The sequence below is a fragment of the Vombatus ursinus genome, unplaced genomic scaffold, assembly GCF_900497805.2.
Source record: "Vombatus ursinus unplaced genomic scaffold, bare-nosed wombat genome assembly UNPS02014787.1, whole genome shotgun sequence".
NCBI lineage: Eukaryota > Metazoa > Chordata > Mammalia > Diprotodontia > Vombatidae > Vombatus > Vombatus ursinus.
The window spans coordinates 1,088,577-1,107,503 of NW_020954565.1; the positions used below are offsets into that span (position 1 = coordinate 1,088,577).

At 33.8% G+C, this 18,927-nt stretch overlaps 1 protein-coding gene across 1 annotated transcript in view; it reads right to left on the reverse strand.

Moving 5' to 3' along the window:
• DPYD (dihydropyrimidine dehydrogenase) overlaps positions 1–18,927 on the reverse strand; it is a 1,024,364-nt gene that overhangs the window by 900,575 nt on the left and 104,862 nt on the right. The window lies entirely within an intron of this gene.

Below are 18,927 nucleotides of genomic sequence, written 5' to 3' on the forward strand. Positions count from 1 at the left end.
GCTAGAGGCTACCAATAAATTATATAAATTTATACTTTAGAATCATTTTATTTAAACTAGGAGGAGTCTCTGAGATCTTTTCTTCCAATAAAATCAATTTGCAGATAAGGAAACTGACCCCAGATAGTCATTCGTTTTGTCCTGGTTACAAAAATAATTACTAAAAAATGCAAGATATAGTAGAGGTTCCTACTAGTTCTAAATTTATGATCCTATCAACCTGACTCAGAATTTTTATTTCCATTTTACCATGAGACAGTCAAGAATTATGAATAAATAAATCTATAGATTTAGATTTAGAAATATTTACCCAATTACATATGAAAATTTTATAATATGTAAAAATGATAGCACAGATTTAGGAAGAAATAGGCAGAATCACAGATTTCTTAGTTTGCTAAAGGCACATTCCTTTTTTCACCTGCCAGTTCCTTTTAGTATGATCCAAAGGAAAGCATTTAAAGAAAACTAATATAACTCTTTCATCTTTACACTCCAATGATGGTGACAGACACAGAGGGAAATTCTATTCATCAAACTGTGGTTATCAAATTCCTTTCCAAGAATGTTAAATTTGTTAATGTTTACAATGAGTATCAACACAAATATATAGAGAAAAGTGACTATCATAATTCAAAATATATCCAGGCTTCAAGAAAATAAAAAACACAATATACTTAAACATTCATGCATGTATATGAACATATACACACATGTGCCAAATTAATGTCCATAAATATTTTGTATGAAACAGTCTTTATTTGGGTCTCTGACTCTGCAGTGACAAATATAATGAGCAATTAGACTCCCAAGTGTTGAGTTTTTGGCAGCAATTACAGTAGAAACTGGAAACTAGGCACCAAAAAGAACTAGCTTTGGTGGCCTTCTGCCAAATGATTCCCTAAGGGTTGAACGAAGGTCTAAAGTTTCAATTGTGATAGATCACATAATATTTCATGTCTATTCTGTGTAAAAATTATATAGAGGTATAATATACAAAATCTACAGCATATTAACTATGATGACAGAATCGTACAAGTACAGAATATCTGAGCTGAGAGCAACCTCAGGGACCATCCAATTTGACCCAATAAAATGAACTATAAGGATTTACTAATACTCTATGAAATTTAAACAAGATTATTAAACAATGAGACAGCTTTCAAAAAATTAAGAAGTCACTAAATTAATCTTAAAGCACTAAAAATAACAAAATTTGAACATATATTGTTTTATTTCTATTCTTAGAAAGTTGGAAAGAAGCAAAAATATTGAAGTGTATTTATCTATTGTGAAACTCTAATGGCCAACTCAGAAGAAAAGATATGATAATGTACACGCTCCTCTTCTCAAAGGTGGGGAACTAGAAGAAAGTTAACCTGCACGTAACATTTGAGTTAGCAGATGGGGTGGTTAGGTTTACTGGAGCGTTTTCTTTTTTCTTTTCTTTTTTGCTTTGTTTTGCTTTCTTTCTTTTTTTAAGGGAGTGATGACCCTTTGGCAGTCAGAAGAGAGAGATTTTACAATTACATATTTGAATAAAAAAAATCAGAACTGCCAAGGTTCAAACATGTCCTCAAGATTCTTTGTGTCTTCATTGCACTTTTCAAATAGTTTCTGAAGGCTTTTTAATAGTCTAAAATTGCATCCACTTGTGCTATATAATCTGGTTGTGCCAAATATGGGATTTGAAACCCTAACCCTGAGATTAAGAGTTAGAAAATTGGAAATGTAATTAAAGAACATAGAAACAGCCTATCATCATTTTCTATGAAATTTCCACTAATGCAAATCAATTATTGCAATGAGAAGATGAAAAGAGACTGTCAACCATGTTATCCAGCAAACACTTGATCTTTTTTACAAGCAGGGGGATGTGGCAGTCAAGTGTAACATCAGTTTAGAGTAAAAAAACTGAATTATGAAATTCTACAGAAGATGGTGAATGATTCTCTGTTTTGTTGCTTCATAAAATAATATGGAACAGTAGAGGGAAAATAAATTTATAGAACATTTGACATGAAGCCCAATTAAATCAGATCATTTCAAGGATATGCAAGGATGAAACTAGATGGACAAATAGACAAAAGTGTGTGTGTGTGTGTGTGTGTGAATCTATCAGGGTTTCTATAACTAATTGTTTTCACTTTTAATGAGAGTGCAATTACCACATATGTAATCTAACACCCCGTTTTCTAATGCATAGCATGAGGAAATAGAAACAGTGCCAAAGAAAACAAATGTGCAAAGAGCAGTTGGACAAAACCAGGTAAAAATATGGACAAGTTATATGCTGGGTTTATATAGTTTTGAGGGCACTGAAGAATCAGCTGATCCCTGATGCCACTAAATATCATGAAATTGGAAAATATTCTGAATGTTTGAGATAAAAAATGAACTTTATTATTATTGGGGAAAAGATAAGTAAAATATTGCTATTACTTATTTAGAAATGCAAGCACCATCATTTCATATGCCAGCTTTCTCATCTCTTTAAAATCTTTATGAGAATGAGCTATATGGGTATTGACTGCATATTAGATGAAAGTATGAATAGGAGGAGTCATTTATAAACTATGTTCTAAAGTAGATCACATATTTACATAATTGACTAAAAGGTACAGAGAAAATAAGATACAATGTTTGTTAAATATCTTAAAATGCTTTCTTGAAATTAATAATAATAACTAACAATCCTCACATGCCTCTGTGAGGTAGATGATCTTACTACTCCATTTGACAAATGATGAAAATGGAGCTGACTGAAGTTAAGTGATTTACCCAGAGTCACACAGCTAGTGTCTACAACAGTATTTCAACTCGGGATGCCATTACTCAAAGTCCAAGGCTTTATCCCCATACTAAATTCTCTTCCAACAAACTGCATTGTTCCTTGAAAGAAGTTAATATAAAGATTTTAGTTTGGTCACCCTCTGATTATTAATATCAGTAGTGGTATAAAATAAGAAGAAATATTTTCCAAAGATGTTTCCAACTGTCACTCATTATATCCAGTTCAGGATAAAAATAGATTTCCTATTGACAGTGAAATTCTCCAACTGTTCATATTTCCAGAAGATATTTCACTAATGGCATCAAATTTCAGAACACTGTAAAACCTCTTAAATGGGCCCCATAACCATACAAAAGAGTATGATTTAATTAGATAAATACAAATAAAAACACAAAATTATGAAAAATGCTAATCACGTAGACTCTGACATATTGTTGGATTAACAATCCATAGAGCTGTATATATGAGTGTATTTACATTTAATAATTCTAATCACATATTTATGTTCCAAAATACTAATCTTATCCATTAAACTATTTTCTTTGTATTACTGTCCATCTTCAGTGTCTGTTAAAGAGATCATCTTTAACAGACACTGCAGATGGGTAATAACATACTGGGCCCAAAACTGAATATTAGGAAGACTACAGGCTGCTTTTCATTTGAAGCACTGTGTATTCCCACTAAACTTCTTTCCAAAGCAAAGGCCTAACATTTGAAATTTATATTCTTCCTGTGATGATAAATGATTGTGATTCTTAGAGTACCACAAGATTGAAAGCATTAATTTTAAGGCCATCAAAAGATCAATGAGAATTAGGCAAACCTGAGTTCAAAATACTGCCTCAGTTACTGGCTATTTATGTGAACCTGAGCAAGTCACTTAAATTTCCTCTTGAGCTCAGTTACCTCACCTATAAAGTAGGGGTTCAAATAGACCTTTGAGGTCCTTTTTAACTCTAAATCTACACCTTTATGATCTAATATCTATACAAAAATGCACAAAATGACTAATAAACAAGGTAAACCTGAGATCCTAATTTAAACAAGCATATTTGACCTCAATAAGCATCAGTGAGATTTGGTTTAATGAAACCTAAGCTTTGAATATAGGTCTAGAAGGATATACACTATGCTATATCCAAAAAAAAATATAGATACAAGTATCAGGGATCAAGGAAAGAGAATAGACAGAGGGAAGAGTAGTATTACATGTTGAGATTTGTTTAAGTAAGGAGTTTAAGGGACTAGATCTGGAAAGTGACATAATCATCAGAGTACATACAGACTCCTTGGATAAAAAGAGAAAATTGATGAAGATTTTGAAAATGAATCACAAGTCTTCTACAGTAGCAAAAGTGACAGGTTCTCTATCTAAATATCTACTGCAGCTCTATCTCTCCAAAGCAGTGAGTATATACATACACACATACCTAAAAACATTATAAACAAATGAATATAAAGATAAATTGATAGACTTTGAATTGAATTGAACTGATTAAATGAATTAGTGAATAAATGAAAAGAAGGGCACACAGCAATGATCAAATATAAAAGTGTGGAAAGTTCCAGTAAGAATAATGTCAGGAGTGTTAAAGTTAATATAAATAAATTCAATCTGACAGAGACATCTTGGGGCCTGTGGGAAGGCAATGTTTTCATAGATCTAGACTTTAAGACTAGTATAAAGTTAAATTTTAAGTGTGGCCTCTGACCCTATCAGTTTCAAGGCATACAGGTCTTCAAAGTGGGGAAAACTTGTAGGAACCTCATAGCCACATGAGATAGCAAGATTCCTTCCTATACATAAGTGAATACCAAAGCCTCACCTTTGGACTACTACAAGAGAGCTACAAGTCAGCATTTTAGAAAAAAAAGCCCTAAGAAAAACTGGTTCTCTGCAACAGGAAAAGAACACAACCCAGTAAAAAGCACTCAGTAGGTATGCAGCAACCTACTGAAGACCAAGAACCAGTTAACTATACTCCAAAGTTTCCTACCAATAAATCTGTCTTCCAGTAACATAAACTCTGTGTGGACTGCTTTTCATTCTTCTATCATGGCTGTTGAGTTACCACTAAAGGCAGTCATTTATAGACCATTTGCTGCTAATTGATAGGGAAGACCATTAAACCTCCTATATTTATAAATGTGTATGTATGTGTGTGTGTGTGTGTGTGTGTGTTTTGGGGGTTTTTTGTTTGTTTGTTTAGGCAACGGGGTTAAATGATTTGCTCAGGGTCACACAGCTATTGAGTCTTACGTGTCTGAGGCCACATTTGAACTCAAGTCCTCCTGAATCCAGCACCAGTGCTCTATGTACTGTGCCACCTAGCTGCCCCAAAGGCCAGTTTTGATATCACAATTTTATACAAAATGTTAAAAATTATCATATTCTAAAAAATATCTTTTCTGTTGAAGACTTCATTCATGCTTATATATTAGTTCCTAAATATGAAATAATTATAAATTTATAATCTAAATACTAAAATTGATTATAAAAACTTGAATTTTACAATTCAAAACAGACTAAGAAATCACTACACTAGGCCTTTTCCTCTTTAACTACAGTACTAATTGCTACCATGGTTAATTTAATAAAAGTCATCTTCATTTTTCTCTTGCCAGTTATACCAAGAAAATAGATGGATTTTATTTGAATGGCTGTTTCTCTTTCTTCAAGTACTAATAACAAAATGTTATGATTTTATTTGTTATTCATTTTGATCCCTAATACTGAAGACTTTTTTAAATCATTTTTTGGAAGAAGGGGGAAAAGAAAGATTCATTTTCAAATGAAAGTAAAACAGTTGACATAGTGTGAGATAACTTTTGTAACAGAATTGCCACCAAACAAAATCCTCATTTGAACAAATGTCATAGGACCCAATGTGTGGCAATGTCAACAGAACTTTTTTTTTTCCCCACTTGCTCTTCAGCACACTCTCCACTCATTTCTCTTATTATACAATAATAATAAGCATGATAATATTAGGGATGGGGATGAAGATGATGTTTGCTAACCTGCATTTATACAACAATCTAAGGTATGCAAAGCACTTTACATCTGTTATTTTATTTTACCCTCAGAACACTGTGAGGTAGGTCTTGCTATTTCCCATTTTACAAAGGAAAAAAGTGGGAATAAAGGAAATTAAGTGACTTGCCCAGAGTCACACAATTAAATAAGTATCTGAGGCAGGATATGAAACCAGGCTGGGACCAAGTTCAGCACTAAGTCACTTAGTCACTTAGTTACAGGATCAGTTATCCTTATCCACTGCCCTCCCCCCAAAGTATTTCTCCAGCCTAATCTTACAAATACATCTTAATTCAATCCTTTTCTTGATCTGCCTTTTTGACACAGCCCAATACTAGCTGTTGTTCACTATGTGCAGACACAAAGCCGATTCAGCCCAACTTTGATTTGTCTCTGTACAGTGGAAGCTAGACCTGACTTCATCTTTCATGAATACAATTTTATAAACAGAAATGAGGATTTACAATAATGTTGTTCCCTTGATGGTCTTGTGTCATGAATTGAAAATAGCAATGCACATGTTTGCGCGGCATGCATTCTTTGACAGCACCCAATCAGATTGACTTGTGGAATCTTAACAATTAATAATTTTGTATGGCAGAAATTGCTGGTTTTCTTCCATTTCTTTTTTTTAAAAGTTCTGGGTCCCTGTCTCTGTTCTCCTCTTCCTCTTCTTCTTTAATTTCATAGGACCTGAGACAGGGGAACAGATGCAGGTAACTTGCCTCTTTATGTTCCAGTAATGACGGTAATGTCAGAGCATAATCACTGCCAGAGAAGGATGCCCCATCCTTCCACCCTGTTTGTATCAGCATACTTTTCCAACCCTCCACCAATCACCCACTAGAAACAAATCTAAAGCTTAACTCTTCCATAGGAACCAGTATCCACAGGAGTTCCTTTGACAAGGGTATACCATAATGGCCTGGGGGAACCATCAACACAAAGCTGGCTGGCCATGAGTCAATCAGAGATAAATGGGTTTTCTATAGCTCTAGGAACAGTACCTAAGGTGCTTTTGTATCTAGTTCTTTCTTACATACTAGATAGTGTGTTACAGTGGACCTAGACGCAGAAGACCTGAGTTCACGTCTTGACACTGTAACTTCCTAGCAGTGGGATCAATAACTTAATGTGTTTGAGACTCAGTTTCCTAATGACTAAAAAGGGGAGTAGGGACAACAGTAACTGTATACCATGAATAAATGAATGAATGAAAAGTATATATTTATCACTTATTATAACCCCAGTACTGTGCTAAGCATGGGAAATACAAAAGAGAGAAGTACAACAGTCTCTCCTCTCAAGTTCGCGTTCTTAAAAAGGGGAAACAGATAGAGATAGATATAAATATACATGTATGTGAGTGTATATATACATATACCTGCATACATATATGTACATATGTATGTATAAATTGAAGTTAGATGTCAAGGCCCCGTGATCCTTAAGGCACAAAGCATACAAATGGGAATGCATCTTCTTTAGTGTTTGTTTCCACTGATAAAACCCTGTTTCTGATTTTGAACCATTTGACAGTGATAAGCACTTTGGTTATAAATACTTGCTTTTTCAGTTTTTCATTACTTGTGGCTTTAAGGGCCAGGTTAAAAAATGTCTGGGAGTCTGAGGGTATCCTTATGTCTAAGGCTTTTTGGGTTCAGAGTCCTGGGATGTCTCCTTCTAGGTCTAGAGAAAGTTGGTGAAGGTAGATTGTGAAAGTATGATTCCATCACTGGCATAGCTTGAAGCCCATATACAACATACTTTTGTGCACTGTCTTAGTTTCTGACAGTTTAAGTCATTTAGCCATGGTCACAGTTGGGGGGAGAGAGGAGGGGGAAGGCTCTGGAGCCAACTTGTACCAACTCATGAGAGCTGATTGTTAAATTTTCAGTATAAGTATTTAGACCTTAGAATTCACAAACTCTACAAATCAGGACTTGATTTATTGTTTCATTGATTGTCTAGACTTAAGAAAGTGATGGAGAACATGTTAATTGTGAAAATTAAACTTAAAAGTTTGTCATGCATACTGTTTTTTGTATAGCTGGTTGTTAAAACATTTACCAGCACACTCCTGCTTACACATCTAGTGAGGGTTGGCAGTAGAAGTGTAACCCCAGTTCTCCTGACTCCAAGTCCAGCATTCTATCCATTAAATCACACTACCAGGCATTCCATACAATGCAATAAATAAACATATAAAACATTGTGATAAATACTTCCAGGTTTAACATCTCTTGTTAGCAAATAAAGGGACCTCAGCATTAGCAACTCCACTCTCAGCAGGAAATAGCAGAGGAAAAAGGATATTTTTTTTTCTGAAATGAAAACAATTTCAATAATCTTATATACCAGACACCTAAAAATTGGAGATGCATACATATGCATCTGTATGTTTGTCCTTTAAACAAAATAAAGCACTAAGCTTCAGGTTCCTCTGAAGAATGAAATGGTTCAAGAAACCAAATCTGCTTTAAAGTCAGGATGAGTATCTAATACCAATAGAGTGGTTCAAATTCTAATCAGGGGAATCATATTTCAATATATAATTGCATTAGCCTTTTGTATGTCTTAACTAGTCAAATCCTTTCAGGGAAAATTAAGACATAATCATATTCAACTAATGTCATTTCACTAATGATGGCCAGCCTACAATCAGTCTCTGTCTAGGATACTTCCAAAAAAGTCACATAGAAATATACACATAAATGTCCTTGTGGAAAGCAGATGCTTTCTATTAGTTTCGATGAAGGTATAAAAGTCATTCCTAAATTATTAATCTATATAAAATGGTATCTTGGTTGTACATTTAAAACACCACCAACGACAAAATCATAAGATATTTATACTTGTTTTCATGGCAATAGTTAAATGATATTTTAACCCTTTCTCCAGAAAAAAGAACATATAACCCAATATTGCTATACCAACCCAAATATGACACCTAACAATTCTACCATCTAAGAATTATGTCAGCAAAATGGACAGATATTTATTTGATACTCATTTGAAAATCATTTATATATCAATTTTAAAAATAAAATGTCTTGCAGGCTCAAAATCCATCTTTTGTCCCAAGAGATATGGATAAGAGACCCTAATAGAGTATCTACTTAGGGACAAAAATAACAATTGTCGATAGACTTTTTCCTATCTTAATTTTAGCCTTTTCCTATTTCTTAGGATAATATCATATTTTTATAAACATTACTCTTTCTGTCCTATTTTTAAATTTATCTTTTTGCACGCAGCTTCTAAATACTCTGTATTTCAGAAATGAATTCACAGAACGGAATTGTAGTATTCTAGAAATTGAGAGATCTTAGAGACCCTTCTCAGTTTACAGATGAACAAATTGAGGACTAGAGAAGATAACTGACTTGTGTAAAGTCACAAAGCAAATTAATAACATAACTACATCTCTAGGTCCAACTGTCCTCATTCCTGCTCTTTTCAATACAAAAAGAAATCAAAAAGAAAAGTTATTTGCCTGGTGTATATTAAAGGATTTTCTAAAAAGGAAAACAATTCTCTGAATCTAATATTTGTTTAAATACCGCAAATTTTTACTGACAACTCTCAATGCCATAAATTACAGCAATTCCTCATGGATTTTATACAATAAAATATTGGCTTAAATGAGAGTGATGGTAGCTTTCTTCTTTTTACCATATTGCAACCACAGTATTAAAGGGTTAGAAGGACCTTCAGAAGTCATTTACTTACACCTAAGCAAGATATCTCCAGTCAGTGGTCATTCACTTATACTCTAGGAATGAAAACTGTGTTTAATACCAAGATAAATCCACTCTACTTTGGGGCAGTTATAGTTGTTAGGAAGGTTTTTGTGCATTTTTTTTAATGTACAGATGAATAGTAAACAGAAAGACTAAATGGGCCAATCCCTATTTGATGGTAGAATCAAGGCTAACACCAAGGAAAAAGAGTAAGAGAAACTTGACTAATCCTATTGCAAGGAAGGGGTGTGTGTGTGTGTGTGTGTGTGTGTGTGTGTGTGTGTGTGTGTGTGACAGACAGAGAGAGAGTGAGAGACAGAGAAAGAGAGGCAGAGAAAGAGAGAGAGAGAGATCCTTCACAATGAAAGTCAACTCCTAGATTTTTCCCTATGTTTTTCTTGGTAAATTACAATTTAATTTTAGGGCTATAGTTAAATATACAAATGTTTCTGTCATTGCCCTGCCTGAGCCAGATTAGGCTGAATGTGAGGTCAAGGTAAAAACGGCTCCAAAGGGATGAGAAAATTTTTAAACTGTTTGTCTTTTGATAATTTATACTATCAAAATGCTATCCATTCACTTTTATGTAAACTACATCCTACCAAGGTTGTTTATTGGGTTTTCCTACTTGTACCAATGAACAACCAATTGTTGTTCATCTTTCATTTACAAAGAGGACTAATGACATCATGGGGTGGTGTCTTGACTTGTCCATGAATTGAATTTAAGTGAGACAGAGTTTCACAAAGTCATCAGCCTCACTCTGTCTTCCAGAGTCATCGAAGTCCAGTGGCAAGTCAAAAATCAAGACAACTGTCAATGTCCCTGAATGACCCTGGCATCTCCTATGTTGGAGCACGCCCTAACACTCTCTACAACACCTGCTTCAGGCTCTTAGTCCACTGGGTCGGTTCGAGGCCATGGATCTTGGAACACCTTCTGCAGCATAGAGGACGAGGATGGATGCCCTATCTGGAAGTGTATGCCCAATTCTGTCAACTCTCTCGGTGCTAGGAAATTGGAGAAAAAGGTAGTTGCTTTTTGGTTCCCTGAGGCTTACTTATTCCCCTCTACACCCCTGAATCCTCCTTCATGGAGGCCCAAACTGCTGGGCCACTCCTAGATCCCTCCCACAGTCTTTCTGCATATAAAGTCCATCCTGTCACCTTTAAGGTGCTTAGATTCTTAAAATCTAGCCCCTGCTCAGATTCCTATAATCTAGCCAATACCTCATAAGACTCTCAGATTCCTCAAGAGTCTGGCTAATATGGCAGATCTTTAACAAACCTTGTCTTTGGCTGAAAAAAGTAATTAATTAATTAATTAAAATAAGTTGGAGAAGGAAATGGCAAAACACTCCAGTATCTTTGCCAAGAAAACCCCAAATGGGATCACAAAGAGTCAGAGATGACTGAAATGACTCAACAACAACAAATAATTCTTATAATCTCACTTTTTTTATAATAATACTTGAAGGCAGTGATCTCCAAACTCTGACTGTATGTTCCATCATTTAAAAGTGAGCAATTATACTCTATGTAGATGTAGCAGATAGATATTTCTTTATGTATAAATTATAACCATGTACTATTATATTATGTACATTACAAAAGCATGCACAAAACAGACATTTTAAAAGCATCATATATCATCCAAAATGAAAATATTTTATTTATGAATGATATAAAAACTTTTTTTGCCATTAAGAGCAATGATATTAAATATGCTTCATTATTCAGGGAAAATCCAAGTATATATCCTCAAAGGATAACAAATTGTTTATTAGTTACTAATTATTTAGTTAATTTGATTTATGTGGGTAAATATTTTTAGATTTTCATTTCAAAATATACAACAATAAAATAACAGGTCCTAGGAGTCAGATTAAAAACAACTTTTCAGTAGGAGTTATCCTAGGTATAAAAATTCATGATATATAAGAAACAATAAGCAAAACTGTCTCCGATTTCAACTCAACAAAAAGTTTTCAATATAAATCCATTCTTATTTCTTCACATGACTGCTTAATCGATGATGTTCTACCTTCACTCCCTATCCATAGTTAGATATTTTAGTTGGTTTTGTACATGCATGTGAGGAAAAGCAAGCATGCCAATACTGCTTGACTATAGAGTGTAGGAAAGGGAGTTGTGAATACTTGTTTTGGAAAGCTTAATTGGAGTCAAGTTTTAAGGGTCTTTAAATACCAAAAAAAAAAAAATCTATTTGGGGATCCCAGAGGTTATAGAAAAACATTAGTGATTTGTGTATATTAGGGTTGGTGATGGGGGGGGGAGTCATGCCTGCACTTTAAGATAATCATGGGTACCTGTAATAAAGACAGTTAGGAGTGGGGAGAGGCTTGAAGACAAGAGACATTATCACAATAGCCTAGGATAGAGGTTAGGAAAACCTGCCTAAACTTGGATAGTGCTTTATGAGTAGAAAAAAAAATAGGACCTGTATAATAGATGTGGAGATAGAATGCACAAGATTTGATAACTGCTTGTATATGTGAGGTGAACGAAAGTAAAGACAGTAAGATGAGAACAAGGCTGAATACCTGAGCAAGTAAAAGGTTACTGCACCCTCAGCAGAAAGAAAGGAATTCAGAAGATGTTTGGGCATAGAGGGCAAAAAATAGTATAATGAGATTCAAGATGTTAGCTACAAATCATCCCTGCTTGTACAACTCACTATTCTACCCAAAATGAAAAAAAAAATGGTAGGAGGTTCTAGCTCTTATTCACTGGACACCAACCCCAGAGTGTAGTGTCTGCCTCCTGAAGGAGGACTTCCATCACCAAAGAAAACATGGAAGATGTAGGCAAATATATGTTGGGGGCAGGAATTTTCCCAATGGTACCTGAGAACTTGTTGTAGTTTCCTTATACTGGTATTAGATTATAGCAGCCCTGAGGGGCCCACACTGAGTCAGAAGGGTCAGGGAAGGAGTTTGCATAGCAAAAAGAGTACTGGGCTAAGTTGGGGAGCATTGGGCTATTATGGATGAAGGGTAGGTTACTCTGGTTTCATGCCTGGGGGACTGTGGGAATATGTCAGGTTCACAAACAGAAATAATGGAGCCAGAAGAAGGAGCTAGTTTTAGAGAAAGATAATGAGTTTAGCTTTAAAAAAAAAAAAAACAAAACCTCATTAACTGACATCCAACAAGTCAATCAATGCATTTTCTTCTACTAATCAATATACCCTAAAGCTCTTTTTTATGATCTTTAATAATAGATTTCTTGTGTTTATGTATAATGTGCTTAAAATATATAAAGACATGTATGGTCAGTATGAGTTAGTGCAATATAAAGCTTGTCATAAAATAATAGCTATTTTAAGCATGTTACAATGTCATACTATGTAAACAGCTAAGAACCAAATAGTCTCTTTAAGAAAAATAAGTGCTTTGTTTTTTTCTCAGTAAAAAGCTGGTCACCTATTATTTTAAACTGTGCTTTTCTTTGGGAAAAAATTCCTATAAAATATAACAAAAAGGGCCATTAGAAATAGGAAAAATAATTTTGTGTATATACAGCCAATTGTTTCATAATTCAAAAATTTTGAATGTATAAGAAAAATATATAAATAAATTAAAGGACTCAGTAAAAACCACCTAATTTCATAATCAAATTTTGGTTCTTAGAGGGGGAAAAAAGTATTGGGTTTCCCTTTGCATAGCTAAATAAAACATCATTACCGCACATTTTTTACTGAATTCCAAGTAACCAAAGCAAAAAAAAAATTGCAATATTTTTTCTGTAGTAGTAGATAAACCTTTAAAATATGTGAAAGAAGATCAATACAACCATTTAGTTTCTTGTGCTATAATTTAAATATAGAAAAGTCACGTTTTAAACCATTAAAGAAAAAAAGTCTTCTAATATCCTTTTAGTTTTAGATGAATAAAGGCTTTTATTTGATAGTTCCTTACGTAAATTTGTATCAAAAAGAGAAGTTGGCAGAAGCTTCTAAATTCATAACAATTGTCTATTAGTCTTGTTTTTAATAATTTTTCTTTGGCATGCAATCCTCTTTAATTAGATTCCACTCTCTGTTGTTTCAAGACTCCATAAACTGGTGTCTTATATACCAGCTGGTAAAGCAGGAGTGACTGTCTAAATGATATTCACAATGAGTATTTGGAAGGTTTACAATTATACCCTTGCTAATAAATTGTGCTATTTTCCCCAACAATTTTAAGTGCTAATCTTCAGAAGGCATTTTAAAATTAGCTAAAATTCTGTCAAGAGATTTACAAAAATTGTTAGCATGAAGATAATTATGTCACAGTCCTTGGACTCCATCTCTGATTGTGTGCATAAATCAGGAAATGTCAGCTGTGTTTTCCCTTAATAATTATCCTTGCAGCAATATATTACAGTTTAAACTCCTATTATAATTTTGTTTCTGGTTTATAAAACACCAGACAGTTATTTCAAAAGTTTTCTACTGATTAAATAATTCAGATTTCCCAGAATAATAAGTGATTATCAGTACTAAAATTTTAAATATCAGTAATAAGTAGATCAATATGGAAAGCATACACTCAGCATTCATTAGCGTGCCATCCTTAGAATCCAAACACTTGAGTGTGATAATGAGTTTTTTAAAAGAGGTTGATTATATGTCACTTTCTTAAGAGCTTAGATACTATACAACAGACATACCGGAGAGGGAGTTTTTGAGTATTAATCTAACTGATTTAATTTTTTTTTAAGCTTGATACACTGCTGGCATATTAAGTAAAGGTGACTGCACAGGCAGGTAACTCTTTTTAGCTACAATTATCCAATTTGTGTGAAAGATTTCACATATAATCAGTGGAAAACCATTTTTTTTGGCTTTCTCAGAGTTTGAATCATGAAATTTGGCCCTGCTTCAAGGAAGCATACAAGTAGAAAATGGATGTTTCTTTTTTTCCTTCCTTCTTTCATCCAATAATCCTAATTTATCCGCTCATTCCGGTTTTCTATGGTTGGACAGATTAGACCCCCCCACTAAAAAAAATGGTACTTTATTCTATCTTAGTTAATTCTTTTCCTATGCCCTCCCACCAAAAAAAAAAAAAAAACCAATCCACAATTCTAACATTTGCCCAGCCTTCTCATAATGCATTTTTTGGTTGTCTGTTTCTCTTGCCATTATAAATATCACATAAGTAGGGCAGACTGAAACTCTAGTTTAGAAAGGGGAATAAGAATATTTTACTAGCCCGATGATTGGACATTCCAAATAGCCACACATGACTTGATCCAAACCAACAAACATTTATTGAGTGACTGCTACATGCCAGGCACAGTGCTAGGTACTGGGCATGTCAAGACAAAAATAACAAATAGTGCCTGCCCTCAAGGATTTTACATTATGGCAAGTGAATAGGGCATACAACGAGAAAGACTGTCATTTCTTAACTGTGCTTGGTGTTTAGTGGAAGTTTAATAAATAAAGTAGGGGGAAATTCCTAACATCTTAGCCCTTAGTAAATTGTGTTTTTACATAGTCATCATTGAGACAGACATTAGTGGCTGGCTCTTATCATTAGTAGAACAGAAGAACAGTCACAATTAAATTAAACTATGACACTATGGCAGTTAGAACATTCCAGAAAGTTTGTTCCATCAATTCCCCAGTCTAATTCTCCATTTGACCTTCTAAGGATAACCTATGCAGTAGCTATGATTACAGGTATTTACCAATCCCTGTAGACAGCCCTTCTAACAGATTTTTCTTTGGTTTTGTTAATAGATACTGATGTAGTAGATTTGGGGAGTTTGAACAGCCTAATGATTCCTATAATCAATACTTGAATATATGCTATACAAGGATTCCCTACGAAATGTCAATACTCACACTCCTTTCATTTACCTACTGTTTTACTAAACTAACATTCCCTTAAGTTTATTGGGGAATTGTGCTTTGTCAGCAGTGCACATTGCATAGCTCCTGATTTATGTCATGTTTCCAAATGGAAGAACTATATGGAAATTATAATTCAAGATTAGGATTTTATATCCACTATAAAAATCAACCTCCCTCCTTATTCATTTTATTATTTATGGTGTCATTATTTGTGATTTTGTCAACGACAGTCAATAGGGGCAGCTAAAAGGTGGCACGGTAGATAGAGCACTGGCCCTGGAGTCAGGAGGACCTGAGTTCAAATCTGACCTCAGACACTTGACACTTACTAGCTGTGTGACCCTGGGCAACTCACTTAACCCCAACTGCCTCACCAAAAAAAAAAATACTGAGTTGATAGAGGGCAATATACTTTCCATCTAGGAATCACTATAATCACAGAACTAGACAGGACCTTGGGAAGCTATCTAGTTCAAGTTATTGGCCATTGGCAGGATCAACCAAATCTATTTTTTTTAAACGTCCACAGATGAAATTGATAAACAATGTATGAAAAATATAATTGCTAAGAAATTCTTTAGGAATAATAGGAAACTCCTTACATTGAAGCTTATTTATATCCTCCTGTCCTGCCTTTAGGAAAGAGAAAGACTAGATGGTCATCACTCACTGTGTGATACCTTCAGATTTCTAGATTACATATTCCTTTGTTTCTAGTTTCTTTCCTCATGTTCCAAAGACTTCTGTCATCAATCTAGTGATCTTCTGAATCTGAATGGTCTTTAAAGGCTTGATCAGGGTTTTTTGTTTTGTTCTGGTTTTTTTTGCTTTTTTTTTTTTTTGTTTTGGTTTTTTGTTTATTTGCTTGCTTGATTTTGGGGGGTTTTTTTGTTTCTGTTTTTGTTTTTTTGTTTTTTGGTTTTTTGGTTTGTTTGTTTGTTTTGTTTACCAAAAAGTATCTTGAAATCATGGAAATAGAGCTGGACTTGGAATCTAGAGCCCTAGGTTCTAAATTATACCTCTAACACTATTTGTATGACTGATTGGCCTCTGAGTTCTCTTCCAGCACTAAATCTATGATCCTCTGAAATACTTTGAGCCTTAGTGTTCTCACATATAAAATTGGTGTAATAATATATGGGGTATATCCCATCAGGTTGTTAGAAATATAGAATGAGATCATCTAGATTAAGTGGTTTCCAAACTTTATTTTAAAATAAATTTTACATATTTTTTTTACATTACCAGAATATTTTTAAGGAAAAAAATTAAAAGAAGAAAAAATTACCCAAAACCATCAATACATTGCAAAAGTATGCAATGTACCACACATATGTACCTCTATCCTCTGCAAAGGGATGGGGTAGGTATTTCTTCTTATTTTCTATTCCTTGGAACCATACTTGTTCTTTGTAGTTTTGCAACATTCCATTTTTATTGTTTTGTGGTTGGACTTTCCATTTACTTTATTGTAGTAATTATGCATGTTGTTTTCATGGCTCTACTTACTTTATTCTTTATTAGGTCGTGAAAATTTTTACATGCTTCTCTTTAGTTATCATATTTGTCATTTCTTACAGCACAGTCATATCCCATTAAATTCATGTACCCAATCGGTGTATATCTACTGTTTTTTCTAATTCTCTTCTACTATAAACAATGCTATATTTTCATTTATATGGTGACTTTCTTCTTATGAATGACCTCGACGGAGCATGAGCCTAATAGTGGAATCATTGGGTCAAAGGGAATGGGGATTCTAGTTACTTTATGTGCATAATTCCAAAATGCTTTCAAAAAATGTACTGATTTATAGCTTCATCAAGAACGTACTAGTGGGCCTATTTCCCCTCACCCTTCTAACATTCACTGTTTATTGCCATACACTGTCATATTTGTTAACTTACAGGGTAAGAGGTAAAACCTTGTTTTGATTTGCATTTCTTTTATTATCAGTGATTTGGAACACTTTCATACACATATTTATGTTTCCAAGTCTTCTCTTAAGAACTGTTTGTTTATATCTTTTGACTGTATATATGCATATAAATACATAATATGCATATGTATATATGTATATACATATATATAATATACATATACATATATACATATATGTGTGTGTGTATGCTTTCCAAACTTTAAATATGACATGAAATATCAACTGTTATTGTATTATTCATTTTCTACTTTTGAAAAGATTCAGGAACATAAATGAATATAACTAATTCTAAAAAATCAACAAAATGCTATCTCAAAGATTTTCCCCCCGACACTAGTTGATCTTCACCTCCCTAGCACATGTAGCCTCTAAAGAGAGTAGATAGTTTATCTCAACCCAATACCCTATTCCATGGCTTCTTGCCTCACAATGAACAAAACAGACACCCCTCTGTAGTACTGTCACTATACATAAATATATCCATGCCGTGATTAAGGGTAAAATTAAATCATGTTTTTTCTGCCTAACCAGAGCATAGTTTCAGTGTTCTTCACAAAGAATTATATATTGTACATGTGTAACCTATATCAAATTGCTTGCCACATCAGGGAGGGGAGAGAGGAAAAGAAAAAAAAGAGTTACGTTCTATCTCATGATAATTTCCATGAAACTGTCCCACACCATCTTTATTTTATGCCTTTCTGGACTGGCTAAGCAGAGCAGGATAAAATTTGTTTTGGTGAACTTCTCAAGTTACGTTCTAGGACTCAAAGCAGTTAAGTGACTTCTCTATTATCTAATGAATGATGAGCAACAGACCCAAGAATTAATCTTCAGACATCGGACTCTAGATGAAGTGCTCTTTACACTGCATGATATGTGCAGGTTAGAAAAAGCACACTATAGAAAACCTGGTTTTGTGATATGAGAGAGAAGACAAAATTGTACCATTAATATGTTCCTTTAAAAGTCTGCAGCTTAAAAATTGGCAGTCTGAAATAATCATAAAGATCTCCATTCAATGGGTCAATCAACAAGCATTTCTTAAGCACTTACTATGTTCCAGGAACTTTTCTAGATATTAGGTGGAATACAAAAACAAAAATAAGAGAGAGCCCTCAAGTAATTTATACTATGTATAGGGAGGTAACCTGCACAACATATATCATAAGCATATACAGAATAGACCTTTTACAGGTACTTAGCATGAGATTGATAAATACATAAAATGCATTTAGTTACAATACAAATGTATAATATCTCTTCTTTTTAAAACTAATATAAATCTGGGAAAATGTATCATGTTTGAGCAAAACAATTGAGAAATATAAGCCTATAAGAAGTAAAGATATTATGTTGAATGAATAGATATATATGGAGGCATAATAGAGAGAATTTTCAATCAGAAGACTTGGATTTGGATCCCTACTCTGCTACTTAGAATCAATATTCTCTTGGCTTCAGTTTCTTCATCTTTAAAATAGTAGATAGTAGTAGTAGTAGTAGTAGTAGTAGTAGTAGTAGTAGTAGTAGTAGTAGT